The following is a 9304-nucleotide window of genomic DNA, read 5'->3' on the forward strand; positions in this document are numbered from 1 at the left end:
GGGTATGTCTCGGTGTATCATAGCGGCACCAAAACATTCATACTATGTATAAGAAATATGTGAATTTTTGATTTTGGTGAGTGTTCCGGGGGGTCTGGCTGGCAGGGTCTGTTTGGGGGTCGCTCAGGTATTATTGTTTGAGTTATATTTGATTTATTCACTGGTTTATTGATTTATTGGTTTATTTGGAGAAAGGTTGCTTTAATTTTCAGCACACTCAGGGTGCTCGATGATGGTGTGGGGGTGGAGGCTCACCGCCTTGACCCAGAAGTGAAGTGTCGGAGCTGGACTCCTATCGCTGATGGTTCACACTGAGAGCACCCTTCACATATATTATAATCACATGATTTTGTTTGTGAGCTGTGAATAAAGTTTATTTTCCTGAGCGCCCTCCGAACAAACCCTGTTGTGACTTGGTTTGCCTTGTTACGTTATTGCTATAGTAGGATTTTTGGCAAAATTCGAGTGTCATTGTTGTGTGCAATTCATATATGTACAGTAAAACCGTCTTTGCCACCATGAAGAAACAACAACTGTACGGTACATGGGGAAGAACTAGGCAGCGATCAGGAGTACAGTATCAGTAAGTTTCTGTAACGACAATAAGAGATAAGAAATAAGAATTACTGTTCAGTATATGGTTCTAAATTAATTCTCATCAGGAAAATACAAGAAAAACCGCGAATGAGTGAGGGAAATTTGCGGATGAAAAAACCGCGAATGACTGGGGTGCGAAATCTGAAACGCGAATAAGCGGAGGAGTACTGTACATGATCCTCATTATCTGTTTTCATATCTGCACAGTTGCTCCCTTGATATCCTCAGTATGCTCATGAGGGTCAGTGCAAAACCCTGAGCCAGCTCGCTTCCATACTGCACTTTCATGCCATCAGCAGTGCCCCCTTCCACTCTCATTGACTCATTCTGCTTTGGTATCTCTCTTCCTTCTGCCTGCTCCTCCTACCCCATGGATCTGGCATCTTTCCTTCCCTCTCTCCCTTGATCCAGCATCTCTCTCCTTATCTCTTTGGGCCTAGTCTTTTTCTTTCTCTAACCCCACAAGTCTAGCATTACTCCCTTTCCTCTCTCTCACTTCCTCCCAAGGTCTTATAAATGTTTCATGAGTTGCCAGCAACAGCATGAAGACAGGCTGCCTTTGGCCAGCTTCTGAATCTTCCCTCTGCCATGTCCTGCCTCCTCTGATACAATTATCTTCATGCTTCTGCTGCTAGAAACCCATGTATTATTTACAAGAGCACAAGGTGAGGGGAAGGAAGAGAGGAGAGGGAGCAATGCTGGACTTGATAGGAGGGAATCAGCAGAAAGGAAAGAAATAGATCAGTCTGAGGAGAATGGAGAAAAATGTTAAGGGAGAGAAGGATGGAGAGATGCCTGACCCAAGGGGAGGAGAGATAAGAGAAGGCTTAAACTTTAGACCAGGTGAGGCAGGAGATGTCAAATGCTGGGGATTTAGCTGCCCATTATTGCTGACACCCTGAGCCAGTGCTCACTTGATCCAGTAATTAAGCTAGTAGTAATACTCATGGTATGAAATCACCACAAAACCTAAATGAAAAAGTTTCATCACACGACCTCATAAGGGGGGATAGTTACTAACATATTTCAAGATAATATCCAATATTTGCCTCTTAACAAATGTTAAATAGTAATATACTGAATTATTGCCAGGCAGAGCAGGGCCTAGCTAAGTTTTCTTTCCTGCCTACCCTTCCCACCCCTAGCACATTTCTTTACTTATAATCTTAATTTATAGTCACTTATTCTAATTAGGATAACAGGAGGAATATTTATTACAAACTTATTACATTTAAATGCTTGCTAAAAATCAAATACTAGATAAATCACACAATATAATGCTAAGACTCTTTGTACTAGTCTAATATTTCTAGTACTTTAACAAGGTTTAATTAAACAGCTCAATAATACTTAGATGCAGACAGTTGTCCGGCAGCAAGATGGGTGCTATCCAGTCTTTTGCACTGTCACATGTATGATTATCTCCCAGTTGGTGAGAGGTTATATGTATATGCTTGAAGCAAAGAGCTCCTAGTTCTCAGAGAATGGGTCTGTTTTCTTGAGGCTGGAGTAGTAGACTTGGAGGAGCTGAACACCTCCAATCTGGCAGCCTCTGTGTTTCCTTGGAGAAGGAAGGTCAATTAAAAGGAGAGCATCACCCTGATGATGTAAAAAATAATCCTGAAGCCAGGACCTGTCCACCAGGGGATGCAATATTCTCTCACATTGAGGATGTCTCCAGGGTCTTCTGCCCAGGAGGGAAGGGTTAGGATAGCTGTTGTAGTTGGTGATTCAATGATTAGGCACATAAACAGCTAGGTGGCTGGTGGATATGAGGATTGCCAGGTCACTTACCTGCCTGGTGTGAAGATAGTGGACCTCACATGTCACCTAGATAGGATATTAGATGATTCAGGAGAGGAGCCAACTGTTTTGGTACATGTAGGTAACAATAATACAGGAAAATGTGGAAGGAAGGTTCTGGAATTCAAATTTAGGCTCTTAGGTAGAAAGCTTTTTCAGGTGCATCAGAAGCAGAACGCCTGTGACGGAATTCGTGGGACCATTGGATCATCAAGCAGCAAAAGGGGTGCTTGAAGGATAAGTCCATATCAGAGAGACTGAAGAAATCATTTGCTTCAGTCTTTACAGATGCAGATGAACTGAAAGAAATCTTAGAGAACCTGGAAAACATAATAAGCCAAACTGACAAGTTAGAGTGATAAATCACCTGGACCAGATGGTATAAACATGAAATTGCTGATCTGTAACCTGTTGCTAAAATCATCCATAATACCTGAAGATTTGAGGGTGGTTAATATTACGCCAATTTTTAGAAAAGGTTCCTGTAATGATCCGGAAAATTGCAGACCAGTAAGTTTGACTTCAGTGTCGGACACAATAGTGGAAACTATTATAAAAATTAAAATGAGAACACAGACAAACATGATTTAATGGGACAGAGTTAGTATGGGTTCAGCCAAGGGAGATTTTGCTCATCAATGAATAAACATATGGATTAAGGTGAGATGATTGATGTAGTGTACGGGTATTTAGATTTTCAGAAAGATTTTGGCAAAGTTCCTCATGAGAAGCTCCTGAAAAAATTAAAGAGCCATGGAATAGGAGTAGAGAATGACACAGGGACAAATTTGTCCCCATCCCCTCAGGAACTCAATTTCCCCATCCTGTCCCTGTTTTATCGCTGACCTTGTTCCTGCCCCATTTTTGTAATCTTTGCCTTGACTACACAAGCCTTGAACACTTATGAGGCTTGGCACTTGCAGGAAGGGAGCAGGGACAGGAAAAGAACTCGTGGGGATGGGAAAATGAGTTCCCATGGGGATGGGGAAGAATTTGTCCCCGTATTATTCTCTAGATAGGAGGCAATGTTCTGTTGTGTATTAGGAATTGGTTATTGGACAGAAAACAGAGGGTATGGTTAAATGGCCATGTTTATCTGTGGAAGAGGGTGAATAGTGGAGTGCTGCAGGGATCTGTACTGGGACCAGTGCTATTTAGCATATTTATGCATGATCTGGAAATTGGAATGACAAGTGAGGTAATTAAATTTGCAGATGACACAAAACACAGTAAATGATGGTTCATCCAGTCTGCCCAACAAGGTGACCAGAGCCTCGCCCACCACTCTCTGTAGGCTCTGGTCACCCAGGTTTAAAATGCTGGTTGTGAAGTCACCACCATGCCAAACATGATGGGGATGATATGTGGTGTATTTCTGACAGTATTCAACTTACTAGTCAAGATGCCTTCCCCTCCCTCCAAAGCTGCACAGTTCCCCCACTATAAAATGATCAACACACTGAAGCAGTCAAATCTTCACCTGTCTCTCACCACATGCAGGACACAGACTGGATTTTCTTTTTTATCTTGTCACATATGGGACAGAAACTATACAAATCTGTCCAGCATCAGGTTCCGCTCCCCCATTCTGGATTTTTTTTTTTTTTTTCTTTTGCCATGTGCGGGACACAGGCCTTACAAAACTATTCAAAGTGGCATGGGGGGCGTAGAGATGCCAATGCCCCCACCAAGATGGCACACGGGGCGGTCCATATCCCCTCCCCTCCTTACTACACCACTGGATGTGATGTCCCTACAGGATGTGGAGATCGTACTTGGCTAGTCAAGGAATGGCCTATTCAGTGTGGGTGTGGAACTTGGAATTAGCATATAATATGTGTCTTCAGAGGATGAGAGACTTTTCAAAGGTCTGCTGGGGGAACAACCCTAGACCTTGTGTCTGGCCCCTTTAAGAAAGGCTTACCAGGAGAATAGAACTGTACATTAGTGGCTCAATTTGCCTAGGTAGCTTCCTACTGATGTCATTTGTGAGGTTAATTGCAAACTGCAGTATTCCTCATTGACCTGCTTTATTGAGTTACTGTAGGTTAGTGACTCCTATGGCAAACTAGTCAGTGGTAAAGTGTCATGTTTTACCACAGCTTAGTAACTTCTCTCCTAAAAATCTGCCCCAGAAAAAGATAGAGTGAAAATATTAAAACTCTATTATACTATAAATAAAAGGGAATTTAGGGGCATGGTAAAGATACTCCTATGTACATACAGCATAGATATCCTGAGCCTTCAAAAATCCATAATGTGAAACACACCTCAACGCAGATCAGACACACTGCAGCTTGTATAGATGTACAAACCAGATCCAAACCCAACCCAATAAATACAACTTCATATTTGCCATTTAAAACGTAGCTGAGCTGAGGTCTGATCTGAGATTCATTTGAAGGTTCCAGCTTCTCTTCCTCATCTTCCTGACTCTACAAGCCAGCCTCCAAAAATTTCATCTAGCCATGATAAATGATGATGGATGCATAAGTGCCTATTTACTAGAAAGATCTGACAAGACTTCCTTCACCCTTCTCTCACAAAAATTTATTCATTCACACACCTGCCGATCAGAACTAGATGCTCACGATCGTGACTAAATGATGGCTTAATAGAAAGGACCTTCCCATATGGAGATCATGGTAACGGCAAGGAAACAATGATCACATCCTGCACCAGGTAATGTATGGTGTGGAAGAGGGGTGCGAGTTTGATATACAGGCAGTCCCCGAGTTACAGACGCCTGACTTAAGTGTGACTCATACTTAAGAACACGGTTGCAGCTTCATTTGATTTCACTGAGCAGTATTTTCAGCTAAATACTGTATCCCGGATTTCTACATATTGTAACTCGCTGACTGTCCAGCTCTCTTCAGTGTGAACCGCCTAGAAGTCTCACGACTATGGCGGTATAGAAGAATAAAGTTATTATTATTATTACACTTCTCCTGCAGCAGATTCAGGAATGATGCAGGGCCACATTAAGAACAGTGTGTGGTGCATGCTGTGCCTTAGAGAGCTATATAGAAAATAGTGTTGAATGAAAGAGTAAGCTAAGCTTGAACACTACCTTTCACTACTGTGTTTAAATTATAACAGCATAATGAACAAGTAAAGAGAAGTGCACAGAAAATGAGAAAATCAAAAACAGTATAAAATTAAAAAATATACAGTCACCTCGTTTTGCAAGTAACGCGGTTTGCAAGTGTTTTGCAAGACGAGCAAAACACTCGAGCAAATCGAGCATTGACTTGATTTGTGAGCACTGGCATGTCCTGTGGGTTTGTGCTGCGTGCCGGTGCAAGATCGTGGTAAGGGCTTGTGTTTGGGCAGGTGGGCGATGCCGGTTTGCGGAGGGGAGGGGCGTTCACAAGTGGGGGGATGCCGGTTCTCGGGGTGGGGGGGGAGAAGCATGCCAGTGGCCTCAGGGGTGGGGGGTCTTTTGGGGATGTTTTGGGGAGAGGTGGAGCAGCGCCGGTGGCCTTGGGGGGCGGGGGGGGAACCAATCAAGTGAGTTTCCCTTCCTATGGGGAAACCCGCTTTGATAGACAAGCACTTTGGCTTACGAGCAGGCTTCTGGAACGAATTATGCTCGTAAACCAAGGTTCCACTGTATATATATATAAAAATTAGTCACAACTTAGGGTGGCTTGGGATTTATGAGGATTCGCACCACTGCGCGTTAAGCTACTCGGGTGACAGTCTGATGATCCCATTTAAGTACCTCTTTCATTCAATGCTATTTTCTATATAGGGTGCTTTTGAATATTTAATCTATATATAGGGACAGTTGGCCCTTTTGTCAGCTGGGAGCAGAGGTAAGCAGCAAGAATCTTAAAATCTACAAGTTCTGAATTACATACAAATCCAACTTAAGCACAGCTTTAAAAACGTAACTCATTCTTAACACAGGGACTGCCTGTACTGTATAAAGACTGAGCAACCTCTTGCTTAGGAATTCATTGTGAACCCTATTTACTGAGCTGCATTAGTTGCTTAACTTGGGCATTATCACATGATAACAACACAGGCTTTCATAATTGCTAAAAGTGGTACCATAACAATTTCTACATTAAGCCCCTAACAGTAGATGTAGATGTAGAACGGGCAAGGGATATGCCTTATAAACACAAACCATGGTTAGTAGACTTCAAAAATTATTGCTAATTGCATCACATTATCTGCCACTTTTCTGTGTGTTATCTGAATAGCAAAATGTTCAGAACACTCCCAGCACCAAATTTTGAGGTTTTTTTTGCAATTACCACTTGCTAATTTGGACCAGTAATAAATGGGAACTGCGAAGCCTTTCTGCACTTTAGTAAATAAGGCCTTGTATGTAATAGTGCTCTGAACAGTCAACATTTTGAAAAGCACTGGCCATTAGTAGCAAAATGTGACCTGGATGTTCAATGCCAGACCTAATGTGGGCACCAGCATTGAATATTGAGGTCATAGGTGGCCACTGGAACTTATTTGGGTGCCAGCAGTATTCAAACCAGTACTCGGTAAACGCCTGGATTAAGTTAGGACAGCCTTTTTGCTGTCCTAACATAATCTGGGCACGTACCCAGTTGGCAGACTGAATATATATGCAAACTGGGTAAATCAAGTTTCAAGTTTATTGAGATTTTGATTTAAACGCAATATCAAATATTTTCAATGCGTATAACAAAAAATAAATTCAGGGAAATAAATAAAACCATTTGAACTATAAACATACAAACATATCCATAGATGTTTAAAAATACATAAGGAATACAAGGATAAACTACATTTGTTTAAAATAAAAAAAACAAAAGAAAAAACATTTAGGGAAGAACATTAAGAAGGGTAAAAAACAAACAAACAAAAAAAAACCTGATTTTTTGTGAAACTTGGTCTAAAATACATATTTAAAAGAAAGCTTAATCTAAGAGTTAGTAGGAGGATCATAAAAAGAGAAAAAAATAATCTAATCTAAGAATCATATCCATCTTTATAAAGATAGCTTTTTAAATTACTTTTAAATTTCTCTAAAGAGGTTTCAGCGCGTAAAGAGGTTGGAAGTTTGTTCCAGATCTGAGGTCCCAAAATAGAAAAGGTTGTAGTTCTTCTGGTGCCAATCACTTTCAATGATGGAATGGTCAGCAAATACTGATCTGCTGATCTAAGAGATCTAGCTGGGGAATAAGGTATTAAATATCGATATAAAAATATTGGGGTATTAGTTTTCTGAATTTTGAATGTTAGCAGCGCAATTTTGTATGTTATTCTATGTGGGATCTGTAGCCAATGCGCTTCTCGCAGGCATCTCATTGACTCCACCCCCAGGACTGCCCCAGTACTTATCAGCTGATGTTGCAGCAGTCACATCACATTTTCAGCAGTACTGTGCAGTGAAGAGCCACTGAAAATCTGGGAATAGACTGCTCCCTGCAGTTTAACCAGCCCAAACATCCAAGTTGGGGCAGTCCCCATCGAGGGTTGTACACTTAGACCAGTGATTTTCCACTTTTCTCGTTCCGTCAGAAAATTATGGAACGAGAAAAGTGGAAAATCACTGAACTAAGTGTGTAGTTGGAGACTGCCGCAGTTTTCTTGGTTGGGTTGAGAACTTTTCAGTGGCCCCCTCGTAGTTACTATAGGAAGCGAGCAAAATTGAAATGAACACATTTCAAAGATTTGAAGAGCATTTCAGGCATTTGAGCGCCGCAATGGAGGACTTTGGGGGCTGTGCATTTGAGACGATTCCATACTGCCTATGCTTACTATTAGCTGTTCAGTTCTGTTGCTCCATAAGCCTATGAATATTAGGGCTCCTTTTACAAAGCCGCGCTAGTGGTTTTAACGCACGCACCGGATTAGCTTGTGTTATAGCGTGCGCTAGCCAGAAATCTATCTCCTGCTCCAAAGGTGGGGGTAGCGGCTAGCGCGTGTGGCAATTTAGCGCGCGCTATTCCGCACGTTAATGGCCCTAGTGCGGCTTTGTAAAAGGAGCCCTTAGTTGTGTTTGTGGCTGAGAAAGATTTAAGTGCGCTGTGATTTGCATACAGAATATAAATGTATGGAATACAAGTATGAGTATGACTGTGTGCAGTCTTGTAAATTTGCATTTAAAAAAGGCATTATGTAAGGCAAGAGCAATGGGAAATACTGTGTAATAATAATGATAACTTTATCCTTTTATACCGCCATAACCAAAAGTTGTAGGCGGTTTACACTAAAAAGAGCTGGACAATCAGCGAAATACAATGCTACAGTATAAAATGAAAATATTTGTAAAATAGAATTTCAATTAAAAAAAAACTCTCATTAAGTAATAAACTTATCGAACAAAGTGGTCTTAATTAATTTCCAAAAACAGCAATAGGATAACATTGCTTGCTGAATACATTTACCTAACCAAGATTGTTGCCTACCAGCTTGAAATGTAGACATTAGGGTCAGCTGATGTTTTTATTATTATGTTTATGATCTCTGGCTATTAAAACAATAGCTATTAGAAGGCAACTTCTGCATGACAAATATGTATCCAGTGTTGAAAAAAGTTTGAAAAAGATCAAACTTTTGTGTGTGCTTGTGTGGAAGAAGAATGTTTGGAGGTTTGTTTTTTTTACATTTTTCCAAGTCCAGAAGAGTTTTTAAATGTGAAAATAAATCCAAGACAATAAGGGAACTGGCCATATTTCATCATCCACGTAAGACAATCCAGTTGAATTTCAAGTTTTAAGCTTATTTTGGAATTTTCTACCTCACCCATTAGATGAGCCATCTGGGCAGTTTGGTCCCGATTCTAGAAAAGACATCTAAAGTTCGGCACCTAGATTGGCATACCTAGCCAATCTAGGTGCCTAATTTAATTATAGGCAGTCCCCGGGTTAAGAATGTCCGGTTTACATCGGACTCGTCTTTACGAATT

The sequence above is a fragment of the Geotrypetes seraphini genome, chromosome 4 (assembly GCF_902459505.1).
Source record: "Geotrypetes seraphini chromosome 4, aGeoSer1.1, whole genome shotgun sequence".
NCBI classification, from domain to species: Eukaryota; Metazoa; Chordata; class Amphibia; order Gymnophiona; family Dermophiidae; genus Geotrypetes; species Geotrypetes seraphini.